Source organism: Sinocyclocheilus anshuiensis, unplaced genomic scaffold, assembly GCF_001515605.1.
Source record: "Sinocyclocheilus anshuiensis isolate Anshui unplaced genomic scaffold, SAMN03320099.WGS_v1.1 scaffold407, whole genome shotgun sequence".
In the NCBI taxonomy this organism is placed as follows: domain Eukaryota; kingdom Metazoa; phylum Chordata; class Actinopteri; order Cypriniformes; family Cyprinidae; genus Sinocyclocheilus; species Sinocyclocheilus anshuiensis.
Genome location: NW_015552593.1, coordinates 2,275,088 through 2,289,260, shown reverse-complemented (window position 1 = coordinate 2,289,260; position 14,173 = coordinate 2,275,088). Strand labels below are relative to the sequence as shown.

General features: G+C 36.4%; 1 pseudogene; it reads right to left on the bottom strand.

The window, feature by feature from the left end:
• The window catches only part of LOC107665563 (protein eyes shut homolog), a 218,051-nt pseudogene extending 207,668 nt beyond the window's left edge, over window positions 1-10,383 (bottom strand).
• Window positions 10,384-14,173: the final 3,790 nt, after the last annotated feature.

Below are 14,173 nucleotides of genomic sequence, written 5' to 3'. Positions count from 1 at the left end.
AACTATATTTTGCATTAGAAAAATTAAGCCAATGTTTAGGATTTTTTGCATTATTGCATTACTTTCATGACAAGTAAGCACATATTCCACCTACATTAATGACATGTATTGTGTTAAAAAATATTGTTTAAAGAAATACAAATATATATATATATATATATATATATATATATGTATATATTTCAGTAACTAAAATGAATGTGGTATTTGCTTGAATGCTATTAAGTGCAGGGTATTTGCTTTCAGTATTAAAACTCTTCAACAAATTGTGTAACGGAAAAGCATGTATTCAAAATATGAATGTGTTTGAGCTGAAGATGGAGCGAGTGACTTGGTTATGATATATATTTACCAACTGTGATCAATTTCAGTTTTCTGCTTTAATGTGACTCAGATCACACTGGCCTAGTTGTGATAGCATGTTACCCAGCGGTCTCTAAGGAATGCCTCCAGTGCTTCTAACAGAAGTACAATGAATTATTCAGCAGACATAAAAACAAACCACATTAACTAGTATGACAACATTACACCACTTTGAATACTCTACTCTCCTTGGTGCTCACCAAGAGACCAACATTTAAACAACATTTGGATGCCGATTTTATTGACAAGTAAGACTGGGAGAAGAAAATTAAATGGTAGGAGGAGGAAAACTATAAAGTATTGCGCAATTAAAAAATGCTTTCAGGTGGCACAAAAACATATGAGAATAATTACCATGATTAGAGAACTAAAGAGATGGGGGTGGGGAGATAAAATCATTTTAAATGGTTATTCAAATAAATGGTCCATAGGGGCTTTACTGTAGTTTTGATATAATTGCACAGTGCTAAATGTAGAACACTTGCAATTATGACAGATAAATAATAAATAAGTGTCTTCAAAGAAACTAGGCTGTTCTCTGTATGTGGGTGAACACCCATTAAACCTCCCCCCATCCATTATGATTGAAAGGTCAGCATGGATTCATAATGGACTCTGCATTAAAGGGATGTTAAGCTAACATTAAGCTCAGTCAGCAGCATTTGTGGCATAATGTTTATTACAACAGAAAATATTTTCTACTTGTCCCATAGTTTTATTTTTAAGCACAAATTACGGGTTATAGTTAGGCATTTTCAATGGAAATAAACAGTGCTGTGCACCATTCATAATTTAATTAAAAATACCTTTTGAATTCCTGAATTCGATTTAAATTAGCAAACATAAATCAGAATTGCATTTTGAATGTACATTAAGGAAGCATTCAAATTAATTGAAATAAAATTAACTTAAATTCAAAGGTTAAAAGTTTGAAAATTTAAAAGTTAAAATTGGAGGTTTGAATGGTTGAAAGGTATTTAGTATTGTATTTCATCATATTTAATCGTTGAACTTTTGTGGACTAGGGTTAAAGAAAATTTAATTTTCTAGAATGCATTACATGTGCTTACTTTAAAAAAAAATTGCATTCATAAATTATTCTTCCTGTCTTTCCAACTTTCCGTGGAGTGTGGCCAATTTAATTTAAATTCTAACTCATGAGTACTTCCATTGTAGGTGCATAACTCTAAAAGCTGTCAATTGAGCTTAACTTGCACTGAACTCGCAATATGCCTTTAAGTTGCAAAAGGTGTATTAAATAACAGACACATGTTCTTTTTGGCAAACTAGAGATCCTCACCTGTGAATGGAGCTGGGCAGAGACATTCATAAGGTAGGAGATCTGTGTAGGCTGTTCTCTTGCTCAGGCAGGTGCCTCCATTTAAGCATGGCTGTTCATAGCATCCATCAAGGTTCTCGCAATAACGTCCTGAAAAGTGTTTGTGGCACTGACAGCTAAATGAATCATCTTTAAATGTAGTTCTGCATTCACCATTTCCGAACACAGACGGAGAAGAGGTGAGCTCTGGCAGTACTGAGGCTTTACCAGAAGTGCAATGCGTAGGCCAAGCCTACACAGATGACTACTGCCTCTATGAACGACCGTGAAGTAATTCATACCAGACATCAGCCATTTCGATTCCACTTGCAAAGTGCTATTAATACTGTTGGCAAACACCAACTGCTCCTTTCATGGCTCTAAAGTCAAGAGGTTTTCAAACTCTTCTTTGGACACATTGATTAGGTGGATACCATATAGTTCCAGCGTTCTGTCAGCAGAAACAAACATCACATCTCCAAGTTGAAATTCCAGTGGGCAAAGCTGAGGAAAGTCATATGGCCCAGTTGTCCACAAGCGTCCATTTGTTTCTGTTTGTCTATTCCAGCACTGGGTCAAGCTGCTGCAGGTGTTCTCCATGAGGGTCCACTTCACGCTGATGTTCTTTGGCTGAGTGTGCCATTCATGAGACGTGACTCTGCAGCAGGTTACCTGGCTGTAGACAGTGCCATCTATTACACAACTGAGCAGCAAGGCAATGATAGCTAGGTTTCTCATGTTTGTCTTTCCTCAATCTTGACTGTTTCTTTATTTAGCCACTTGATGCGTTTCTTCAGCCAGATGCTTTTCTGGAACTTTGAACTGTAGGTTTTGACTGGAAAACAAGCATGTATATGTTTGTAAGCAAATATGTACAATGCAATAATGTAGCATGTTGCAAAAATAGCATGATTACTGCCTTGAAAACTGAAAACAGAAATATCTCAAAGTAACACATAGCGCTACAGGACTATTTCACATACAAATGAATTTTTTTTGTTTGTAGAAGAATCGGTATGCTTTTGTCAAACACTGAAGAGTAATTTGCACGCAATCGGACTACATTGTTCACTTTGTATATTTGTGTTTTTTTTTCTTTTACATGGGAACTCAATCTGTTTTTTAAGTCCGGGTGCAAACACTCTATCAAATTTCAAAAGAAAACAACAAATCGTGCTAATATAGACTTATGGTGTGCTGTAGTACTACTGAACAGTCATGATTGTGACGTATTGAGTATATATCTATACTGAAATCTCCACTGGCCACAATGATTCATATCTTCTGAATCATTAAAATATTGGTTTCTGGAACACCATGAGTCAAAAGACTGTAGCGTACACTTTTAGCGTTTTTGTTGTTGTTATAAAAGTGTGTTATACATGAATAGGGCTTATAAACAGCTAATGAGATAGTATTCTCACTTGAAATGGAGTAGAGGCTTGGACCAGGAAACAATATTTGATACATCATGACAACAAGTCCTATTTTTTTTTATTGTATCACATTTAGAACAGACTGTAAACTCACATTCACAACTTCAAAATATGATTCAGTCAAAAGATTCAGAAAGCAACCTTAACTAAGCAATCTGTACATTTTGACAATGTTAGGTTTTAAAATGAACAATAGCACCCAACTGAATGTTCATCAGAATGCAGTCACATCAGGATGAGACTGAAAAACATGGTTATTCTGAACTGTTGTTGTACGGGCAGGAGCTTAATTCTTAAAAAAAACAACAACGAATTCTTCAACTTTTGTCTTCCCCAGAAAAAAATAACAGCATACAGGTTTGGAATAACATGAGGGTGAGTAAATAATCGCAGAATTGTTATTTTTGGGTGAGTTATTCCTTTAACTTGTTGGCATAGCTCCTGTGGATGAATAAAAGGCATCTGCATTAGTTGTGAAACTGGATAAATAAGGAACTTGTGCATTGAATACAAAATAAGAAAACCTCCAGCAAATATGACATACATTGAGTGGCTCAAGCTTTAAATGTAGTTTCAGGGCTCTTTCACAACCCTGCACAACCATGGATTTCTTTCACAGCTTGGAAAGATTTCTTTCGCTCTGCCCCCAGGGAATCAACTTCAGTAAAATGGCCAGCTCTCTGCTCTACCTGCCTGCATGAGGCTAGTCAAACTAATGAGCAGTCACATTTGACTCTCCTTTCCTGTGTGCTCTCAATCTTGGACTGCTTGCCTGGAAGAAACATTGCCCTCAAATCTCTCACCACGAGTGGCAAGGAGGGCAGTAACTGGCTGCTCCACTTGTCATAGTCACTGAGGGTACTGCCAGGTGTGTTGCACCCACTTTTCCTAGTTGTGTAGACTGAAATGAAATTGCATTTGCCTTTATTTGAATTGATTTTAACAGAAACATATTGTTGTTGTCTTTGATTGTCAAAGGGATGAAAAAGAAAATTCTGAAAAAGCTCTTTTACTTACATCATGTCGTTCTAAACCTGTATGCATTTTTTTCCAAACACAGGAAGATAATAAATTGTAACCAAACAGTTTTGGTGACTATTTACTTCCATTGTATTGACATTTCTCAAAAGATCTTCTGTTATGTTCCCCAGAAGAAAGAAAGACATACAGGTTTGGAACAGGAGGGGGAGTAAATAACAGAATTTCCATTTTTGTGTGATATATTCCTTTAACATAACAAAGAGCACTGTAGCTATTGAGCAACTATAGACCAATATCAAATCTTCCTTTTATAGGAAACATTATTGAAAAGGTAGTCTTTAATCAGCTGAACAAGTACTTAAACTCAAATGGATACCTGTTATTGAATGAGCACTGTGCGATGTCCGAACTGATTGCACTATATTTTATGTATAATCGTTTTCTATTCTTAACCGTTTTAAATTCATTTTAAACCTCTTAAATCATTTTTTGTTTATCATTTTCAAAGTTTTTCTTTTTTTTTCTTTTCTTTTATGTAAAGCACTTTGAATTACCATTGTGTATGAAATGTGCTATATAAATAAACTTGCCTTGCCTTGCCTAGTGCTGTAGATTCAGTAGCCGGCACTAGAGGCCTTGATGTCTATAGCTCAATCATAGAAATGACTTTAATGGCCTCTTACCATAGGCAGACAATTTCCACTTTTGATTTGCCATTATAGGATCTACAGTCTATACCACTTTAGTAGAATCAAAATTGTTCTAAATTATGTCAATAGCATACCTATGAGGACCTTTAAGAACAAACATATTGAAACCTCTTATCTAACTACATCTATTCACATATGCTGTTACAGTCTTGGAACACTTATTCCTATAGCTGTTGTTGCCATATGCAGGTCTCTTGAAACTAATATTTTGTAGCCTTGCATGGAAAGCTACCTAATCCTATACCTAATCTGATCTGACAGGACATTGCAATTAAATGTGATACTGTGGAAAAATGAAGTGCACCCCATGAAACATTTAGTCCTTTTTCAATATACTGTATGTGGGCATGTTGATACTGGAAGTTTATTTTGGCAGTACCGATGGGTGAAGATTATAATACATTTCTCAAATGACAGTGATAACGTATCTTTTAAGTATTTTCTTCAACAAGAATGTCTTCAGTTCAATTGTGCTCTGTGTAAAAAAATAAATAAATAAGTGTACCCCCATATTTACCAGGTATTTGCTCCTTGGCAGGAAACTTAGAGACTTTTAAAACTTTCTCAATAACATGCCTCAGTAACTTTCCTTTTGATAGACTCAGGCAGCTGTTTTGATCTTGGCATGACGGTACCATACGGTACTTGGCATGATGCTACTGCATATGTCAAAACCAGACCTTCTTTTTAAATGATATACTAATTTCCACTTGTTTCTACTAATTGATGCATCCAATTTCTAATTTTATATTTGATCAATTTTAGATTGCTAAATATGGGTGTTACCATCATTGTACAGATCATTACAACATGTTTGTACAAAATTTCAAGTGTCGTTTGTTAAATGATATAGCCTTTTCTCCGTTGACACTTGTGAAATGCCAATCCAATATCTGTATGTCCTGACATGTTGATTTTTTTTATTCATGGTGTGTTCTTATTTTTCACAGCATTGTAGGTAAATTAAGTCACATGAGAGTTCTTATAGTATTTATTGAATCACCCTGTAAATTGTCAAAGAGTTTACTTGTTATTGCTTCTAAGTGCCATGTGGTATTAGGAGGAGGGACATTCTCATTCAAGAGAGTCTGATTGGGGGTAAAATCTAATGATGAGTCATCAGGATGTTTGGTTTTCTAAAACTTAGGAGTACATTACCATGTGGAATGACTCAAATCTAACAAGCATGGACTAAAAGCTGTGAAAACCTCCTGAGGTTTTCATCTACCTCGTGTTTTGTTACTTACATGCTCATATCTCACGTCTGACCATGTGTGATGTTAGCATAGCTTGAGCTTCCCTAGGTAGAAACAGCAAGTGACAGTGCTAAATAAAATATTCCCTCTCTGTCTCACACAGTTTCTGCAACCTGATCCCTCCATGTCATCCACAAAGAGGAGTTAAATCAGACCGAGTCTCTTGCTCTCTCAGGTCCTGCTCAGGCTTGTAAGGCAGATAAAAGAATAGTGTTATGTAGATATCTCTGTGCCTTCAAAATTCCCATGCCTTCATCTGTGAATGATGGTAAGAATAACCAATAGTGATGACTCTTTTTCATTGGATGTGACACATTCTTATTGGATAAGCTGAATAAAGGAGGAGGAGCTAAGAGGTTTGTGATTGACAGATCATGTTCCTAGAATATAAACGTTTCATGCTGTGCAAACAGCAAGAACTCTCCTGGTTGGACTTATTGCATTGTATTTTTGTGCTCAGTGTGGACAGGTTAGGGCAGAATCTGGTAAATCTGACAACCAGAAAGTGTCCAAACCATTTTATCTTAAGTTTTAACAGTACATCCATTGTTTTATCATTTAAAATCTTCTCTCTCAAACTTTTTTGTCAGATGTTTCTCTTTAAAATTGTGCTTGTGCTAGCTTTTTTCCCTCCTAAATAAATGCCACTTGGTTTGACATTTTGCTATCTGAGAGTAGCTTAAATGTCCAAATTTTTCTTGGAGCCACTGTACTATGTGTATACTGACCATGACAGAGGAAGATAGCTGATATTTCTAACAAGACTCATTAGATTGAAATAAAAATTGAAACAAGATTAGCGTTAATTGTTCATTGAGTATTTCCGCATGTCCAAACCCTTCTCTTGCCCCTGCATTTAACTTCTAACTCTTTTCATATCAGTCAAGGAACTGTGTGTCCCCTCGACAGAGAAGCGATCTCTATCCCAGAGCTGCGTGATCAAAGCGAATAGATGGAAAGCTGACAGATATAGAGAACTGAGAGTCTTCCTGTGTGTGGAGCCAGAGGCAAGACTGCATTTTCACCACGTCGTCTACTGGCAGATGGATGCCACAGGGACATGAGAAAGCTCAGATTCAGCAGTTCAAAGCCTAGACACCCTGAAAACAGCATGAACACTGATGGGAGGAATGATGACATTATGCTCCAACTCAACAAAGGCAAGTGGAATGAGGCAACACACTGAAGCAAGACTATGAAGTAATGGACACTGAAAGAAATCGGTCAACTTCCGATTTCTAATTATGTTCCTTCGAGCTTTGGCATTTCAAAGTGTATCAGAAATTAACAGCCACTGCTGTGTAATGTAATTATGCAAATACCTCATCTTCTCCGAAAGTATGTGACTTTAATTAGAGCACAGGGTCTCCCGCCGAAGAAGCGGACATACTGGTTGGACACATCGTTAATCTGCTTGGACAGATATTATCTCACTGTACAAAAAGCATATTTTTCTATGGAGCTTGGACCAGTCGCTCAGGAGGTGGGGATGTTAATCATAGCGCAATCAGAAGTTAATTATTTCTGCTCCGAAGGAAAAAGGAGACCTGAAAAAGGGCCCTTCTGTGCCAAAAGAGTGAAGTGTTGCTTTATACTGAGAGACTAAATGCAGAAGCACAATTGTGTTCCAAATTATGTGAAGCCATTAAAAATAACCTGATTGATTGAGGCAGGGGGGGTTGTTATGGGATGGCTAACAAGAGCTACAAAGAGGCCTAATGGTTTCTTACAAATATGGGCTGCCAGACTGGCCAATGATGTCTCTTGTCTCTTGTCTTGTGCTGCTGTCTCGGGGAAGTTGTGGCCTAATGGTTAGAGAGTCGGACTCACAACCCAAAGGTTGCGGGTTCGAGTCTCGTAACGGCAGGGATTGTAGGTGCGGGGAGTGAATGTGCAGCCCTCTCTCCCACCTTCAGTACCACGAGTGAGGTGCCCTTGAGCAAGGCACTGAACCCCCAACTGCTCCCCGGGCGCCGCAGCATAAATGGCTGCCCACTGCTCCGGGTGTTTGTTCACGGTGTGTGTGTGCACTTTGGATGGGTTAAATGCAGAGCACTAATTCCTAACATGTCACGTCACTCACTCACTCACTCACTCTTCAGCATTCAGCACGGATAACAAGGAAGCTGCTCACACATGCACAAAACAGACAACAAATCAACAGACATATCTAGACCATCTTCTGTGACCCTCATAACCTACAAGACCATTTATTAGTTACAAAATAGAGGCCAGCACATCACGATGTTAACAAAGACAACTAGATTGTAATGAACTGTAATCTTTCATAGATCTACTGCATAATTGCATATGTACATATGATGTAGGAGTAAAAAAAAGAAAGTAAAATGATAAACTTCCATTAGAAACTGTTATTTTCTTTTATTTTATTGTACATTTTTATTTTAAGCTATGTACATAAAACTCACCACAGTACTTGAGGTTGTATGTAAGCCATTTTTTCCCTCATAATTTCAGCTTTACACCTTGCCAATGTGGCATTTTTCCCCATAAATTGTAACTACAAATCTCACAATGTGACCTTATTTCTTATAATTAGCTTTATCTCATGATTACCTGTTTTATTTTTTTACTCTGAGGTGCACAGGCTTTTTCAACTCTTAATAGTCTATATAGGCTTTACCTCTATCTAGTTTACTAATCTAGGTTTCTTACTAAACCTAACATTGAATACTATGGATATTGTTGGTTTTATGACCGATTGCTTGTGATGTTTCTCTTATGTAAATCACTTTGGGTAAAAGCCTCTTCTAAATGAATAAATGTCAACATATAGTTCAGTGATTCTCAGTTAACTGATGTTTCCCATATTCCAGAACCAGGATTGAGAATTATTGATATAGATCTTTAAGTACTTCATAAATACGTTTACTAAAGCTTCTCATCAGAATATTGCTGTTCAGATTCAGTTCTTATTTCTCTGCTCTGAATAATCCTCAGTGCTCCCATTTGTGTCCAGTGTTCAAACCAGAAAGAAGAGCCTTGGAAAGTCAGACAGAATCGATGCCACAAAAGTCCCAAAGATAAATCATGATTAACCTGCTATTTGAACAGCCTTGCAGCACTGGCAGTCTAAGCCCTTCTCAAGAGCTGAGTAGTAACCTTTTGACTAGAGATAGACATGAATAGCGTTTCTGACACAAGTCTATTAAATTCAATATATGTGGTGTATTGTAGTTCATTTATGTGGGCCTTCTTATCCAGACGGTATGCCTGGCAAACCATAGGCATTTTATACAGGGCTGTATTTGGATAATACTACGATATCTGAAATGTTTTGAACAAAAATCACATGCTGGGTTCATTTAAAAACCCATTTGCAAAATCTTGACTGACAGTTCATGAAGAAATTGCTATCAACATTTTGATAGCAACAGAAAAGCCAATATCTGAGCGCTCTTTACCACCTGATGCTCAACTTTAACTGTGATAATCACATTTTCAGCCAGTATAAAATCACATCCCACATTTAGCATTGCAGAAGAATATTGCTTCAGCCCTCATTCTCAAGGGTCTGAATCAGCAAAAACGTTACCTGGACCGTAAGAGTGAGAGAAAGATTGCAGGTTAAAAGGCTGTGAGGGAGAACATGATGAAGTAGCTGTTAATGGCTATTCATATGATCACAATATCGATTTTTGAATCAGTCCAATTATCCAAATGCTTTTATATATGGTTAATCATTTCTTGAAGCACTCAAAGTTGTGAATTTATTCTGTGCCTTCACACTCTGTCCAGAGTAATGTTGAGGGTAAGCATATGCTTTAGGACTCCAATCCATGTAATTCTTTGTTTTAAAGAAATTATGGCAGTAAAGCCACTTCCTCCACAAAAATACTGACACACATATTGAATGTTTAATAAAAGGCCCAGGCCAGGAATATGAGCTTTTCAGTTAATTCAGTAACTTTATCTTTCCCACTGACAACCCATCAGCTCTATAATTATGATATATGACAGGAGCGCAGTATTGATAAATCTACTGTGCGCTCTGTGAAGGCGCAAAATGATACTGATGACTATTTTTAGTATTATTCACAATTTATGACATACCTTTTAAGCTGTTATCAGCTCACAGCCATCGATTATAAAGTGAAACATCTACTCTATCAAATGAAATCTCTGAATTAATGCTTTTTCTAGAATCCAGGTGATGTGCATGACAAAAATAGAGATGTCAATGAGAAGCCATTAACTTACTTTACAAAGTTCTACTTCAAACCGGAAGGATTCTGTTTGTCCCGTTGGGTTTTCAAACAGCTCTCCAGGTGAATTCAAAGCACTGAAACTTGTTTAACATCTTTCCTGACTGTCACAGTCCCGTCACGGCTTTGTGTGCTTAATCTGGCTACTGAAGCCACCATCTGTTCATTATTGTCTGTTCCTAGAACGACAAGTGCTTGCTCCTTAAGTTCATGCTGCAGACCAATGCCCGACATAAAGAGGTTAATAAATCCATGCAAGCATTTTATGCAAATTATGTTGTAACAAACTGGAGTGTTTATTGTGATGTTTGCAAGTGGGCGGAGGTTTTGCAGCAACAGCAGCTGAGTTGAGTCTGTTTCTATAGTTACCTGATGCTCATGAGGATGCATCTGTTCGGCGCTTTCAGTGGTTCTGTGCATGAGAGGATGCTAGACCTTTAAAACCTCTTTGCTGTGAAATGCAAATGCAAAACAAAAAAAAATATAAAACAACAACCACCACAAAAAAACTGTTTTTGGTAATATTATATAACAGAAAAGCATGCTACAGTATTAAAACATTTTCAAATGATGGATTCTCTTCAGAAATGTTGTGTGGTAGTATCATGCATGTTGGTAATACCATGATACTTTTATGTAAATCCTGATGTGCTATGTAAAGGGATAGTTATTTTAAAAATGAAGATTCTGTCATCAGTTTCTTTCTTCTGTTGAACACAAAAGAAGATAGAAAAGAATGTTGGTAATCAAACAGTTGCTGGTCCCCATTGACTTGGAAATCAATAGCCCCTTTCACACACATGGTAAATTACCGTTAAGAGATTGTGTGTGAACAGGACCTTTTCAAAAATACTGGTAAATTAGTTCTGACAATTTACAAGTATGAGAAGTTGTAACACTACCAGTAAATAACCAGTAATGTGCTCTGTGTAAACGTAGAACAAGATTACCGGTATAAGCACATATGATTTCGGAATGCACTAACATAAGACGTCTACTCTGGGCCAATCATAAAATTCTGAAGCAGATGACACATTTACCACACGCTGTTTACGGAAGTCAAAGAAATGTCAAAAGTCATCTAATATGATGTCTCTGGGCCTAAAGCAACTGCATGAATGTGAACGTTTGAAACAAAAATAAAAACATCAACAAAAACACTGACCGCATATTCCCCTCCATGTTTACAAACACAACACCGGAAGGTGTAGCTGTTAAGAGGTAGTTTCCGGTTAATGATGTCACAGAATGTATCAGTATTTTGAAACTGATGTGTGAATGGTGCTTTTCCAGGAAAAAGACAGAACATTGTTGCCTGTGTGAACAGCGCATTTTTGTATTTACCGGTAAAGTCGTTCCGGCATTATACTGATATTGCTGTGTGAAAAGGGCTATTGGGTCCTAGCAACTCTTTGGTTACCAACATTCTTTTTTTTTTTTTTTTAAATGTATTCACATTTTCATGCTGTGTCATCTTATTGTAGTTAAAGTAGTATGGTTTGGAAGTTCAAATGTACTGTAAGTTTAACAAATTGACAGGGCAAGTTTTAGAAGAATATCATTCCCCATACTTATTGCTTAATTGGCCAAACTTCAGAGTTCTGATTGAATCTGACAATTCCTGCTTGCCAGGCAGTAAATGTTACCAAATAATGGGGATTTATGAGGCTATGTAAATGGTTTTATTCAAGTTTAATTTAAAATCAGTAGTAGTATCAGCTCTCTTTATTGCTGTTTATAATGTTTTGTTGTGAAATTTTTATGTTGCTGTTGATGATTTTGGTGCACCATGTGCTTTTCAATTTCTCGTTGCATAGGCAATAATTTTGCAGAAGATCAGCTATAGGTTTAGGGGCTGGTTGCATAAAATGCTAAGACTTGTTAGAAGTGAGTCATATTATTTTTTTCTGGACTGGTCATAACTTTTTTAGTCAGTTACATGAAGACCATATTAGGTAGACTTGATTACACAAGCTTTTTTTAAATATTACTTTGAGGTAGTGGTTTTATAGCGATTATTTTAGTGTTTATATGTTAGGTGCACAGTTTATTTAACATACAGTATTCATGTACCACTGTGCAAAAACAATGCTAGTACCTTGATGTCTTTATCAAAAACATGGTACTTTTTGCTATTTTCATTTTCTGTTTCTTTTAAAACCCATTTTGTGTAGAGGCAGAAGAAATATCAGCTCGCTATAATACATTCCATAAGGAGAGATTATGTTTTCTGACTTTATGTACCTGCAAAAGTTGCATTGGTTTATTTGTCACAAGTGATCATGTTTTATTGGTGCTCCCTGTGCATGGAATCATAATACTGAGCATGCAGACATCATGTTAAAATGAAGAGAGAGAAGAAGGTTTTTACCATCACATCTGTTTTTATGATATTCACTGTTATTTTCATGGAGGAAAGAAGAGTATGATTTTGAAATGACATTCAAACTTCAAATTTAACTTTCAGAATTCTCTTATGAATAATGACATTGGGCAAAACATTAAAATGAGTCTCTTCCCATGATTCCATTATAACATAAGGTTGTTAGAAAACATAAGAAAAAAAAAAGAAGTCGCTTTAACAATCAACATGCACGGCGAGTGCCTCTCCTTGATTATTGCTTCTGCTTGCAGTGATTTCATTCGATTAGCACTTCTAATATTCTTGTGAAAACTCTCAGTTTATCAAGACTGACATGTCCAGAATTTAATGGGATTTGTTTAAATTCTAGTCTTTTCAAAATCTCCTTTATCTCTGTTTCCTCCTTTGAACGATTACCTTCATGCTACCTTAAGCCTAACAATGATTGCTTCAATAAAATATAAATTAATTAACTGAGGTCATGGCCAAATAATAATTAAAAAAAACCTCTTTGTATTATAGATCAGGCTCTAACTAATGCCAGCCATTCAATCTGTAAGGATACAGATACTGAGAGAAATAACATTACAATGTCATTTGCTTTTAATTCCAGGTTGGACAGGATGGTTGACACTAGCACACTTTTAATATTATTCAGTGTTATTATTATTCATATATTTTTACACACATTAAATGGGATGTTATTGAGGCTAGTCAATTCAAGTTTTCTACAGCAGTGATCAAATTGACTAGTCCCAATAACAACCAATCTTTCACTGTTATCATAAACAACCGGATGCCCTTATCAGGCATCTAGAACTGGACAACTCTCTCTGCAACTGGACTTACTAACAAGCAGACCTGTGAAGATCAGCAAATTATCAACTGCACTGACTGTGAACATTGGGCACCAGTGCTCCAGAAAGTACTCACTGTTCACACATGACTGTTCAACCAATTATAGCAGTAACTGCATAATTACATCGAGTAATTATATTTACTGTGATTGGACTAACAACAGAAAATAATCAAGCTCCATACAGAATCAAAGTGAAGGTTTTGATTGCATGTGGGCTCAGCAGCAACTATTTTGTTAACCCTTTAGGCGCCAGGGATTTAAAAAAAAAATGCTGGATTTTGACCTCAAGATTTCAAAAGCTTGTGGCTTGAAAGGGCTTAAAGATAGAGATCTACTGTAAATTAGAAAAATGTTGGGCATGACCGAAAGTTTGTGGGGTTTAAATATACTCGTCTAATTAGCATATTATGACGTCATTAGGGGGCGGCCATCTTGAATTTCATAATATTCAGGAAATAGTAGATATTGAAATGATGTTTGAACTTATTTGCATGTTTTTTTTTTGTCTTTTTATCCTCCTTCCAAATGATCAGAAAGGAGGAAACCAACAATAAAACAGGAGAAAGTACTAAATTATTACTATATTACTATACTATATAGTAGTAAAACGCATGTGAACAGTAGCCTACTTTTTGATCAGTTCATCAGTAATATTCAGGAAA